The 15,145-nt window shown below is 41.7% G+C and overlaps 1 pseudogene; it reads left to right on the plus strand.

Moving 5' to 3' along the window:
• The first annotated feature begins 978 nt into the window (after window positions 1-978).
• Window positions 979-14,352, plus strand: LOC121581333 (annotated as a pseudogene).
• Window positions 14,353-15,145: the final 793 nt, after the last annotated feature.

Here is a 15,145-nt window from a genome sequence, read left to right on the forward strand (position 1 = left end):
GGTGATGCAACCAGTCAGGATGCTCTCGTTGGTGCAGCTGTATACATTTTTGAGGATCTAAGGACCCATGCCAAATCTTTTCAGTCTCCTGAGGGGGAATAGGTTTTGTCGTGCCCTCTTCACAACTGTCTTGGTGTGTTTGGACCATGATAGTTTGTTGGTGATGTGGACACCAAGGGACTTGAAGCTCTCAACCTGTTCCACTACAGCCCCGTCGATGAGAATGGGGGCGTGCTCAGTCCTTTTTTTCCCCCCCTGTAGTCCACAATCATCTCCTTTGTCTTGATCACGTTGAGGGAGAGGTTGTTATCCTGGCCTCCTCCCTATAGGCTGTCTCATCGTTGTCGGTGATCAGGCCTACCACTGTTGTGTCATCGGCAAATTTAATGATGGTGTTGGAGTCGTGCCTGGTCATGCAGTCATGGGTGAACAGGGAGTACAGGAGGGGACTGAACATGCACCCCTGAGGGGCCCCGTGTTGAGGATCAGCATGGCAGATGTGTGGTTACCTAATCTTTGTCAACATTCGACAGATTAAAAATGTCTCAAAGTACCTTTAATTTTTCTCCTGCGGTTTTCCCAAGCTGAAGTTGACCGGAAATGATCTGCAAGATTGGCGCCAGTTTGGAACAACTAGACAAGAGAGATGTGCCTGTCTCTGATCAACTATTATACGCACATTCACGGTATGTAAATGTTTACCATAAATGTAGTTTAATTTGTGATGGTCAAGATCACTGAACAGCGCTCACGAAAAAGCATTACTGAGATTGAGAAGCTAGCAGTGTTGCACCGCATAGTGAATGAACAATCTATTGTCAATGGATTTCATGTTACTTTTGACAGCTGAATATTGTTTGCCAATGTTTAACGTTAACTAGCTAGCTAACGTTAGCTAGCTAACTAGACACCTTGTTAGTGACGATAAACAGACAGCAAAATGATTTGTTTATCAATGTTTTTTCTTAGTTCTACACAATGCTCATGGAGGAGGCAAACAAACTCAAAGGCACAGGGAAGAGATCTCGTCATGGGGGACGTGGTGTCAGCAGTCAACGTCCTTCAAGAAGCCTGCGGGATGCTGTGAGTAGGGCTGGAAGACACACACACACAGTTGAAGGAATCTGTCTGTAAAATAATTTCCAATTTCTAATTAATGTCCTAATCAACAACTTTTCCCTATTTATCTTTCCAAAGCCATAAAGTATGGTGATACAGCAGATAAGTGCGGAGAGGCTTTCTTCCTGTGTGGTAAAGTTCTCCTGGAGCTGGCCAGGTAGGTTTTCATTGTCTTTCGCAGTATTTTAATCTAAGTGATATAAATTATGATCAGTGAGGTAGGTTACCAACTGTCAGCCTGCTGAATTCTGGGAGCTAACGCAAGTCTTCAGGTCTCACCAAACCACCTCCATTACAGTTGTAGCTAAGACTTAGAATATGTAATTTTGTCTTTGTGAAACAGGATGGAGAACGGCGTCTTGGGGAACGCTCTGATGAGGGTTCCTGAAGAAGAAGAGGAGAAAGGAGAGGAAGAGAAGCCCAAAGACTCCAACATTGAAAGCACAGACAATGTTGACGGTAAGCATTTTGCATTGTTAAACCACACAAGTAGTTGACGCTTGCCTAAAGCTACAGAATACATGCTTAAATTAATTATACAATTTGGCCTAGTGGTTGTGCTGATCAAATCAAATCAAATTGTATTTGCCACATGCGCCAAATACAACAGGTGTAGTGAAATGCTTACTTACAAGCCCTTAACCAACAATGCAGTTTTAAGAAAAATAAGTGTTAAGTAAAAAATAGATAAGTAAAAAATTAATGCAAATGCAAATAGTCCGGGTAGCCATGATTAGCTGTTCAGGAGTCTTATGGCTTGGGGGTAGAAGCTGTTAAGAAGCCTTTTGGACCTAGACTTGGCGTTCCGGTACCGCTTGCCGTGCGGTAGCAGAGAGAACAGTCTATGACTAAAGTGGCTAGAGTCTGACAATTTTTAGGGCCTCCTCTGACACCGCCTGGTATAGAGGTCCTGGATTGCAGGAAGCTTGGCCCCTATGATGTACTGGGCCATTAATTAATGAAGATAATGTTGTAGATCAGATAATGCTGTTTATAGGGCGGCAGGTAGCCTAGCGGTTAAAAGCTTTGGGCCAGTATCTAAAAGGTTGCTGGTTAAAATCCCTGAGCAGACTATGTGAAAAATCTGTTGACGTGCCCTTGATCAAAGCACTTAACCCTACTTGCTCCTGTAAGTCGCTCTGGATAAGAGCATCTGCTAAATGACTCAAATCTAAATGTATAATGTAGTAGTCACATTTACCCATCTTTTGATTCTTACACGCATCTCAATCTACCTTTGTTATCACAGAGAACACCAGGGATGAGCTCAGAGGCCAAGGCAGAAGAGAAGAATGGCGAGAAAGACAGATTCAGATCACAGTGGAGGAGACTGGAAGAGGCAATGAGGGACAGACTGAACGGCCATGTTAATGGTTCTGACACCACTAACGGAGAGGAGAAAGTCAACGGATAGAAGGTTGACGAAGTTGAGAATGGATAGACGGAGTCATCAGAAGAGGAGGATGGATGGAGGTAAACTTTTGGCCAGTTTAAGGCAAACCCACCATAATAATGTTTACACAATATCTTAAAAGAAAAGAGAAGAAATGTAATGCACTCACACACTTCTGTCAATATTTCAGATGATGAGTGTGATGGGGGAGAAACTGAAGAAAAGGTGAGACTTTATCTACTACTAACTGATCTGTGTGTTCCGGCTGATGGTTTAGTCATTAAGTTAACATTAGATGATCTTTGACCTCAGGAGGACATAGCGGGGGACAGTGACGATGAGGAAGTGGGCAACCTGCAGTTAGCCTGGGAGATGCTGGAGGTGGCTAAGGTCATCTACAAAAAGTACAGTACAATACCCACTCGTCTCCATGTGTTTTACCCTGCTATCCTCTAGTTCAGGGGTATTCAACAATTACCTTATGAGGTCCGGAGCCTGCTGGTTTTCTGTTCTACCTGATAATTAATTGCACACACCTGGTGTCCCAGGTCTAAATCAGTCCCTGATTAGAGGGGAACAATGGAAAAATGCAGTGAAACTGTCTTCGAGCTCCAGAGTTGAGTTTGAAGGCTCTTGTTGTGTATATAGGGCTTTTCAACTCAGCCATTGAGCAATTCAGCAAGGTTATTATAGTTGTGTTTTTATATTTGTTTTTATTTCTATTTGTTTTAAGATTTTTATTTAAAATTCAGTTTAAATTAAGTTTTCTGAACCACTTAACTCGTTTTTTAATTACTTTTAAGTTCTATCAAAACATTTTTAGTTTTAGTGTTAGGGACAGAAAGTAGCCTATGTGTGGGAGGCTAGGAGCCATTTATGTGTTGTATAGTTTTTGGGGATGTCATTTCTTGCCACTGGGGCAGTAATGCATAAAGTGTATGGTTTGTATGGCCTGTGCAGAGAGGAGAGAGGGATACAGACACATAGTTGACAGGCTACAGAAAAGGCTACAATAATGCAAAAGAGATCGGAATGAAATTAACTAAACATCTGGGGAAGCGAGAGAGCGGGGCCTCCCTCGACTAACTCCCGCAGAACAACTTGGCAGAACTGTCTTCGTTTTGGGGACAGCTGCCGCTGAACAAAGAGGTTGTGCTAATAACTCTAAGCTAATTGCCTAGCACAAGTGTAGCCACTCCCCCTCCTATTGAGTTGTAATTTGCAGAGAACAAAAGAAGTGGCTGGACCTGCGTCCAGTGTGAATGGGTAGCAATCGCTTCTTAAGCAGACTGGGTAGTTTACTAACTATGACAGACAGACAGAACCAACACAGTTTACAAATGAAAACAATTCTACTTACAGAATCAAGCAGGATCCTTCCAAGACTATTAGTTTAGAGAACTAAACAAATAAAGAGGGGTACCCCATGAATTCAGAAGTGGACGCACACAATAACAGAATGACTGTGAATTAATAATTGCATAATGATGAACTGTTTAACACGTTAACACTTATAGGAATGGCGGAAATCACTCAACCATTTTCTGATCTCACCCATGGCCACAAGATGGCGATGAAGGACAAGATAAAGTGAACTCCTGAGGGTTTGCAGGCACTTGAGAAATTGAAACAGTTGCTAACCTTTTCTCCTTGTTTAGGTTTGCCGGATCATTCTAAACCATTTAATCTATTTGTGTGTGAGAAAAAAATCCTTATACAGGATCACAGTGGGAAGCAGCGGCCCGTTGCATACTACTCTAAGAGACTTGACAGTGTGGTGAGAGGGTTGGTGTGTTGCCTCAGAGCTGTAGCAATGTCAATGTGCCATGTCCCTACCAACTGACGATGATGGTGAGCCCCATGATTGTGCTGTCCTAGTTGACCTGGTCTGTAAGCCATGCCCTGATTATTTGATGTGCCTTTAACGAATGCAGATTTGGAACTATTGGTTGATGGTTCCGTTCAAAAATCACCTCAAGGCGAACCATTAGTGGCTTATGCAGTAACTACGGCTGCCACTACCTTAGAAAGTGCTAAACTACCATCCCATCTGTCAGCCCAGGCTGCAGAATTGTTTGCTCTTACTAGAACATTTATTTTGGCTAAGGATAAAACTGTTATGGTTTATACTGACAGCAGGTATGCATTTGGGGTTGTGGATGACTTCGGTACGCTCTGGAAGCAACGTGGGTTCCTCACCTCATCTGGTAAGACAATTTCACATTCTGAATTGGTTGAAAACTAGTTGGAGGCTATTTTGTTGATACTTCCTGTCTCTGTTAAAAACATGTTTTCTTTACAAGATGTGTCTGCCAGTGGAATTTCGTCTCTGGAACACAAAATGTACATGCGATTCACAGACTCAGCTGTGGATGGGCCCAAATGTCCTGCCGGCCTTGCCTAGGTCCTGTTTTTTCCCCATGTTGCTAAAGAGGGGAGTAGTGGGAATTGTGGGAGTAGTGGAAATTGTAAATACTTTTTGGTTTGCTCCAGGTTTTTCTGTATTTGTGGAGCAATTTTGTGCAAAATGTGTAAACCCCTTTTCCACAGAATATATTGACACTGATGGGTTGCGAGGATCAAATGGTAAGCTACTGTGCAGCACTTAACAATGTTCTGAAGTCTATTTTCCCCAGGATAAAAGTGGCTTTGCCTGAACCAAAGGGAGGACAGCTCCACAAATTGCAGCCAGGGGAGAGATTGGGTGGTCATCAAGGACCTCCGCAGAAAGACTTGGCACCAACAGCGCTGGACTGGTCCATTCCAGGTGCTCCTGAAGGTTGCAGAGAGGTCAACGTGGGTTCATGCCAGCCACTGCAGGAAGGTGCCCCAGAGCCCAGACAAAGATGTACCAGCCGATGAATCGTCATAGCGACCCCAGTGGCCATGGGAGGACCAGGACCGGACTCTACACATCACGTTTGTTGCTTTCGTGGTCAGTCTTCTCATTGCAGCTTTTGTATGGGCCCTGGGAGAAGTGGCCACAATGCAATTGAAGAATACCAGCATAGTCCCACGGCGGGACTTAAAAAACAGCCCCTCCAGCTCGAGCCAACGGCAGGCTCAGGACAGGAGTCCAGCAAACAATAGCCGTCCCATTGTTTAAGAAGACTGATTGTCCTCTTTGCACAGATGAAGAGTTTACTTCTGTATAACTTTTTAATTGTTTAAATGATTCCCTTAAGAACGTTTTGCACCATGTTAACGTGAAGTTAATTTGAAAGTAAGAATTCAAATTTTAAATGGTTTGGACTGATTTAAGATTTAGCAAAAGTGAAAATTAAGGAAATGTTTTATGTTATGAATATTTGTTACTGGTGTTAATACCGTGTTTAATTTTTTTGGTTTAGTGGATTTTTCACAGGTTAGAAATGATACACCTTAAAGGACACACAAATGACATTTTCTGAAGTTTCTATTTCCAGAGTTTTGGTTGCACACATGTAAATTGTCCTGATAACAAATGTACTGAAAAACCCAATGTAAACCTGGTAACAAATTCAAGGACAAATGTAATATTAAAGGTTGCCATGACCAGGGCCAGAATGCAGGATGTGAAGGATTAGCCGAGCTACCTTTTCTTGCTGAAGACAGTGATGTTTGACCTGTTGCATATTTAGAAATGCGCCTGTTGTAGACAGAGGTTTGCTCTCACAAGGTCGGCTCAATGGGAGTGGAATATTGGCTGAATGCCCAGACTCTGTGATTGCCAGCTGTTCTCCTAAGCAGCCGTACTCTGGGAGAAAACGCTTTGCTGTGAAAGGATCCACATGGCTATCTTTGTTATACCTAAAAGTTTTATAGTGCTTATGTGTAACGTTATATACGGTTTAACAATAATTTTATATAAGAAACTGAGTTTCTTAAGGGGGGAATGTGAGAGAGAAAAATTAAGTATTTACCTGATTTGTTAGACCTGTATTGTTTCAATTTCTCTTTGCTTCTCTGTAACCTGGTCACACGGCATAAGACAAAGAGCCTCTGAGAGTGACCACAGTTCTGTTGCAACCAATTACCTTCAGAAATCACATAATTAGTTAAATAAAGTCCACCTGTGTGCAATCTAAGTGTCACATGATCTGTCACATGATCTCAGTTGTCACATGATACACCTGTTCTGAAAGGCCCCAGAGTCTGCAACACCACTAAGCAAGGGGCTCCACCAAGCAAGCGGCACCATGAAGACCAAGGAGCTTTCCAAACAGGTCAGGGACAAAGTTGTGGAGAAGTACAGATCAGGGTTGGGTTATAAAAAAAATATCAGAAACTTTGAACTTCCCATGGAGCACCATTAAATCCATTATTAAAAAATGGAAAGAATATGGCACCACAACAAACCTGCCAAGAAAGGGCCGCCCACCAAAACTCACGGACCAGGCAAGGAGGGCATTAATCAGAGAGGCAACAAAGAGACCAAAGATAACCCTGAAGGAGCTGCAAAGCTCCATAGCGGAGATTGGAGTATCTGTCCATAGGACCACTTTAAGCCGTACACTCCACAGAGCTGGGCTTTACGGACAAACACACACACACACACTCTTTATTGTATATTGTTGTGTTATGTTGTTTAATGGGGCAGCTGGTGGTGGAATGTAATGTCTCTAACTTAAGTTTATTCAGTAACCAGTTCACAATAACATTGTTCTCTCTTAGATATATTGTATACATGTGGTTAGCATGTTCAATTAATACATTATAATTATTAATAATGTAATGGATGTTTATCTGTTTTTTTCTTAACAAATTAGGTTTATGTAATATAGACTCTCTGTATCTGTCTCAGAAATACACCAATTACTTTAAAAGCACTGCAAATGACCTAGACCAATGTTACATGACAAAACATTAAGAAACAAGTATTTTAATTTCGGGACAGTTCAAATTCAGTTTGGGACAGTTGAAATTGCACTTCGGGATGGTACTGGGACAGTGAGGGAAAATGTTAGTCGTGAGCCCTGATTGCCAGCCAAATTTACCAAATGTACCTGAAGAAAAAGCAATGGTAGGCAGGCTATCAGCGTTTCACCCACAAATGTACAATGTGAGCTGGAGGCAGTATGCATTTTGAAAACATACTTAACCCTACCGTTGTCCTAGGGTCAAAATGACCCGCCACTGTGTTGAACCAACTTTATTTAATTTTTATATTTTTTGGATCATTTGTGAGAAGGAGGCAGTGATACTTTCTTTAAAGTCTCACTGCCTCCTTCTCACAAATGATCCCCAAAATATAAAAATTAAATAAAGTTGGTTCAACACAGACCCTAGGACAACGGGAGGGTTAATTGTTTCAAACCTTCATGTTTTACTTCATATTATGAGGCATGTTTCACCTTGCTTGAAAATCCGACCATACCAGTTATGATTTTCATATGCGCCTTTTCGTGGAACAGTTTCATTTCAATAATAACGTTTTTGTTTCTCAAAATCATTGTCACGTGGTTAATCATAAAATTCTTAATTTAAATGATAAAAAATATATAAATTAAAATTCAACTAATGCAAGAGCACCAGCCTCTGCCATATGGACACATTGATACACCGTGATCATTGGCAGCTAAATAGCCTAAATGAGCGCATGGAACCAATGCAGCTGTTGGCCTATAACTTCCATTATCAACTAAATAAAAATACATAAAGCTGACTAATAAAAACAGTAGAAAATATACTGATTAAAATTCTGGTTCGTTCAATCACATCTATCTACTCAGCCTGTCTGCCTCCCTTTCTATCTGTCTTGACTTGAGCTATCGCTAGTGAAGTGCAACATTGCATCAAATCAATCAACTGGATCCAGCCCAATGCTGTCTCTAGCGAACTTGCAACGTTGTATCAATGCTGATCAACTAGCCTATTCCAGGCTCACATAGTTTCCCTGGTCAGACAGCTGTTTTTGCGCAAGGGAAAGGTATTTAATGACTTTTCCACTGGATATACAGTACCAGTCAAAAGTTTGGACACACCTACTCATTCAAGGGTTTTTCTTTATTTAAAAAAAAAAATTACATTGTAGAATAATAGTGAAGGCATCAGAACTATGAAATAACACATATGGAATCATGTAGGAACCATAAAAGTGTTAAACAAATCAAACTATATTTTATATTTGAGATTCTTCAAATAGCCACCCTTTGCCTTGATGACAGCTTTGCACACTCTTGGCGTTCTCTCAACCAGCTTCACCTGGAATGCTTTTCCAACAGTCTTGAAGGAGTTCCCACGTATGCTGAGCACTTGTTGGCTGCTTTTCCTTCACTCTGCCGTCCGACTCATCCCAAACCGTCTCAATTGGGTTGAGGTCAGGGAATTGTGGAGGCCAGGTCATTGTCCTGTTGAAAAACAAATAATAGTCCCACTAAGCCCAAACCAGATGGGATGGCGTATCACTGCAGAATGCTGTGGTAGCCATGCTGGTTAAGTGTGCCTTGAATTCTAAATAAATCACAGACAGTGTCACCAGCAAAACACCCCCACACCATCACACCTCCTCCTCCATGCTTTACAAAGACACAGCTGTTGGAACCAAAAATCTCAAATTTGGACTCCAGACCAAAGGACACATTTCCACCGGTCTAATGTCCTTTGCTTGTGTTTCTTGGCCCAAGCTGGTCTCTTCTTCTTATTGGTGTCCTTTAGTAGTGGTTTCTTCGTAGCAATTCGACCATGAAGGCCTGATTCACACAGTCCCCTCTAAACAGTTGATGTTGAGATGTGTCTGTTACTTGAACTCTGTGAAGCATTTATTTGTGCTGCAATTTCTGAGGCTGGTAACTCTAATGAACTTATCCTCTGCAGCAGAGGTAACTCTGGGTCTTCCATTCCTGTGGCGGTCCTCATGAGAGCCAGTTTCATCATAGCGCTTGATGGTTTTTGCGATGGCACTTGAAGTTCTTGAAATGTTCCATATTGACTGACCTTCATGACTTAAAGTAATTATGGAATGTCATTTCTCTTTGCTTATTTGAGCTGTTTTTGCCATAATATGGACTTGGTCTTTTACCAAATAGGGCTATCTTCTGTATACCCCCCTACCTTGTCGCAACACAACTGATTGGCTCAAATGCATTAAGAAGGAAATAAATTCCATTAATTAACTTTTAAGAAGGCACACCTGTTAATTGAAATGCATTCCAGGTGACTACCTCATGAAGCTGGTTGAGAGGATGCCAAGAGTTTGCAAAGCTGTCATCAAGGCAAAGGGTGGCTATTTGGTTACTACATGATTCCATATGTGTTATTTGATAGTTTTGATGTCTTCACTATTATTCTACAATGTAAAAAATAAAAATAAAGAAAGAAAAACCCTTGAATGAGTAGGTGTGTCCAAACTTTTGACTGGTAGTGTATGGGCACATCAGATCATGATATTTCTTTTTTTCACACCGCGGCTTGGTGATTATCGAGGGGGAGATTGTTGGAAAGATTTTTCAATTAGGCCTACTGTGAGGAACTATTAGGCTGTCATTCGCAATGGATGTAAAAAACAGACTTAGTTGATTTACTGTGTGAGGTGAAGTGGTGGACATGGTGAGTTAAGACAATCAGAAATCAAACTTTCCTGAGTTTGCGCGCAACAGACCAGGTTGGCTACTTCTGTGTGCTCAGGCGCGCACGCTCCCTCAACATTAACAAGACAGAGAAACCAGACCCATGCTCATTGCTCACATGGAGCGCTCCAAACAAAAGACAATGAAAAAATTGATGACTCATAAATGATGGTTGTGAGAAACAAGGTTTAGTTTATTTCATAAGTGTAGCAGGTTGTGAACTCTGCAAACAATGTTTCCACTCCGAGAATGAGAACAGTAAATGACTTTAGGCCTAATTAGTAATACAATACACTAACAGAAATTCATGTAAACATATTACGGGGTTTAATGGTACATTTACTACTGGTGACATATGTAATGGGGAATTGATACAAATAAACAATCAAAAGGCAAACAGTTCACACAATAAAAACCCAAAATTAGCGGGAGACAGCTGAGTGCTTTCTGGAGAGCTGAGTGCATGCCATCTGGAGAGAGACGCGCATATAGTCTCACTTCGCCACACACCCCTCCCCTTCTTAACATTTTAAATTATACTCAAGAAACATTATCTTCACACATATTTTAGATGCTTTTCACTGACAGCCGGCTACAACAGAGCCTGGATTCGAACCAGGATCTCTAATGGCACAGCTAGCACTGCGATGCAGTGCCTTAGACCACTGCTCCACTCGACTGCTGTTGAATAATTAATGAATATTCAGACATATCCAACCTTTTTTAAAAAGTAAAAATAAAGTTAGTAAATTTAAACGGTTTGAGGGTTATTCTATTTTCATTGCGGTCTTCATGCATAATCGTCAGTTACATGGTTATTCAATTACCATCACAGCCCTAGGTTAAATATGTTGTAGTAAAGTTCCGCTACAATCCACAGGGGGGCACTGTCACTGTTAGATGTGTGCTTCAATCAGAAAAACGTTCTCTCATTACTTGTGTCATCTAGCTAGCCAGCCAGTAGCTTCCGAAGTGGCTAGCCAGCCAAGCTAGCTACATAAACGAAACCTATCAAAGACACTTGCTGAAAATAAACACTTTTCCTAATATCATGACTTAAATAAACATCATTAACTTGCCCATTCACTAAATATACTGTTAAATAACGATTGACACCCAATAGCTTAAGGATGCTGAGTGCTAACGCTAGCTTATTAGCATTAGCCAACCCATGCTGAGGGAAACTAAGTTAGCTAGTTAGCTACCACCAACCCTGCACAAACCTATTGCTAACTCTGCTGCTGCTGCTGCACTTCGACTATCTGGCTGTTCTGCCCTTTCCACCTCATTCACTGCTGCCTCAACATGCTCGCTTTTTTGCCATTCTTTCAGAAGTGGCAAAAATCCATATTTGCACTGTGCTATGCTGAGTCTGACTGAGGGACAGGCATTTCGCTGAGTGATGACATTGATATCTAACTGGTGCTGTAGGGGTGGGGAAGGGGTCAAGGGACTCAAGTAGGGGTGGGGAAGGGGTCAAGGGACTCAAGCGGTCCACTGCCTTGTGAAATCTCGACCAATCACAGCAGGCACAGCATCACTCCATGGGCTTCTTGTAGTGTTTATTTTTGTCATAAAAATGTGTCAGTAAAACACGTTTTTAAATACTTTATAATGCAAGTGATGTGTGGTTATGGAAATGTATATCAGACTGAAATGTAAATCAAAAACTGGATCAAAAACAAAGGCCTAATGAGGTCATGGCTGTGTGTAAATGTATGCACACTCTCAAGCAAACCTTCATATTGATCAATCTCACACTTTGCTTGGAAATGATCCCATGCGTACTGATTTGTACCTAAACATGATTGATAAATTAGGCCCCTGGAGCTTTGAAGCTTGAGGCTAAACTTCTCCTGTAGCTACAAGTTGTAGCAGCTTGAAGCGCACCCCTGAACATGTGTGTGAGAGCAAAGTCTTACATCGTGCTCATCTCAATGGCCACGTTAGAGTGGATCACTTTTGTCAAGTCAGTGACCATCGTTGGTCAGTCTTTGAAAATGTGTTGCATTCTGGGGGAGAAAATTGTCCGACTTGCGCCCACATGTGAATTGCAAGTTTCTGCAGTTGCGCTTAAACTTCACCCTGCATTGTGGGAGGCTCTATTGTCAACCAATCGTTAGGGTGTTTTTGTTTGACCCACACGAACGTGACCAAAGACATGACTGAAACCAATTTGCTGCAATTTATGTATACAGTGGATAGATACAAATAAATAATATTTGAGGCTATCTCACTAATTGATTGTACAATATACACAATTTTTAATTTCAGTTTGTGAGTGTGTGATTATGGGGGTTAGATACATGTTAATTTCGACATTATAAAGAAAACATTTTATTAACAATGGCAACACTGCCATGTTGATCTGAGCCTTGCTGTTGAAAAACCATATTAGTGTCCGATTTTCGGCTATTGCAGATGCACCTCCCTCGATTGAACTCCTCGGCTTTCTGTCCGACTTTCGGCTATTGCAGATGCACCTCCCTCGATTTAACTCCTCGGCTTTCTGTCTACCGTCGGTTGCTTTAGATTTACCACTTAAACGTGCCTAATATCTACGGTCCTGCTTGTGACAAGTCCATCTCGGTGTGACCCGCCAGATTCAGAAGCTTGAATATCGTCTTTGAAAAAAAGCTCGAACGACCAATTCCATTTTTGCCCCCCAAAACCGAAGATAATTCGTGATGGTTTTTATTTGATTTTAGTTCGTTTTGGAGTGAAAGATAATAGTTTCAGTATAGTTGTAGGTTTTCATACAGGTTCCTTAATTTTATTTCAGTTTACTAAATTGTTTATTCATGATTAGTTTTCGTTTGTTTCAGTTTTAGTTTACTATAATAACCTTGAGCCGTTGGATAGATGTATACGAGACAGACTTTACAGTTTGAGAGCCTGAGTTTGTGTTTTATTGAAGGAAAGATTGTAAGGACCAGTTGCTGGGCGCCCAGGCCGAGATGCACTACGAGCTGGGCCTCACCCCCTGCTCTGACTGCCAGTACAGCCAGGCCATCAAACACTTCAACAACTCTGCAGGGTCATCAAGAGCAGACTAGGTGAGGTGGATGTGAATGTGAATGTGATTGGTGATTCTAATTTTGAATGAAAATGAATTGTTTAGATGGTTTTACTATTGTAAATTGTAGTTTTCTACTTTGTAACAAACACTCTTTCATGGTTTGTCTCCCAGCCAATCTCCAGGGGGTGTTAGAGGCAGAGGGTTCAATGAAGCCCTGAAGAGAGGAAGGAGATGGTGGAGTTGAAGGCTCTGCTGCCAGAGATCCAGGAGAAGGTGGAGGACACCACCTTGGGCCAGAAGATGGCTGCCTCTGCTGCAGCAGTGGCTGTGAAGCAGGAGACACTGGTGAGCAGGGGATTAGGATGGAGGGGGATCTAACCAAATTGAGTAACAATACGGCAAGCATTAAGTTTGATTCCACATTTCATTGGTTGATTTTCAGGCAGGTGGTTCAGTGTTTCCAGCTCCGAGTGGAAGATCTCAAAACGGTGGGATGTTTGCATCTATGATAAGCCTAAAACTCTTGATTTTAGGCAGGTTTATTGGCTAGTTTGTGTTTTAAAACAACATATTCTAATGGGTATGTCTGTGTGTTCTACCCCTCACTCAGATTCAAGTTAGGTCCACCAACAGAAATGGCCCCTCAGTCTCCAGCCTCTGACATCTCACACCTGGTCAGAAAAAAAGGCCAGTGACGTGAACCTATCTGCTCCCAGATAACACCTCTAGTCCTCCCCCTAGTATCTACACACACACCTATTTGTACCGTTTAACAGAGGAAACCAGAAGACAGCCCAGTAAAGGAGAGTGACTTTAAAAGGGTGAAACAGGAGACTTATGTTAACAGCAGCAGAGACCACATCAACAAAGCCAACGATGTCAAAAAACGAAATGGAGGTTGAAAGGTATGTATTGAGTGTATTTTCCACTGCACAGGTAGTGACAGTAAATATCATGGAATACCTACATGTACTACTACTAGACCAATTTTAAATGCACTAAATAGATCACCATCACATTCAGTAGCATGTGTGCCTCTTTGTGATTGCAATGACAAAGTCATTGTCAGTGAATTCAGTGTTATGATTATTTTTTATTTCCCCCCCTGCAGCCAGTGAAGCCCCGGCGACTGCCTGATGTCATCACATCCTTCTAATGCAGATGAAGTTGTAAATACATTTATGTCATGTTCCTATGGTGTACCTGGTTGTGCTGCTTTTCATATTTGTAATATTTAGTACCAGATAATTAATAAAGAGTACCTAATTGATCAATTAATCATCTTTGTTTGAATTGTAAAGAAACTTAAAATGGGAATTGGGTAGGAAGTTATCTACCTCTTGAAACCGTTTAAACAAATGCCCCAGTTCCTCCACTCAGTGATCAGTGTAATAACATTGAATTTATGTATGCCTATGAATTAGATGCGCCTTCGCTTGGCACTCAGCATTAAAGGAGATATATTGTGGGTAAGGCTCAGCGATAGGACCTGCGTCCTGTCCAGGGGGTGTACTTGTACATCAAGCTGCCTCACGCTACAGAAACAGGAGAAAGGCTCCTGCTCATATGAGCCGTTCCGGCTCGCACAAGCCAAGGCTACTTACTTACTATGGAATAGATATCCTTGCTCAGTGGCCAGCCCTGTTGAATTCACTCATTATCAGATGACTGGGTTGGTGAGAAACACTTTGCTGAGAGGGAACAGAGGTGGAAGATGTAGGAAAATTCAGCGTTACAGCGTGATTTGACATTTAAAGGCAATGTTCCCTCGTTAGCAGACTGCATTCACGGTAAACGTTGAATGACAGCTCAATCAGAAATTACCTTTACATTTCTAGTGCGCAATCTGTAACGCTTCTGCGATAGTGAATAGAGTCGTTAATCTGTCTTAGTGGTAATCGCAGTCTGCATGGTTTGTTCCATTTTTCATTTTTGATTTATGGGACAGGAGAGAAACTGGGAAAGATAGGAGTGTCACAGGCATTGGGTCAGATTTGACCCCTGGTAGGTTTGTGTACTGTAAGCAGCGAGACCACCCAGCATGGTTAACACTGTATTGAAGAAAGG

Source organism: Coregonus clupeaformis, chromosome 14 (assembly GCF_020615455.1).
Source record: "Coregonus clupeaformis isolate EN_2021a chromosome 14, ASM2061545v1, whole genome shotgun sequence".
Classification (NCBI taxonomy): Eukaryota; Metazoa; Chordata; class Actinopteri; order Salmoniformes; family Salmonidae; genus Coregonus; species Coregonus clupeaformis.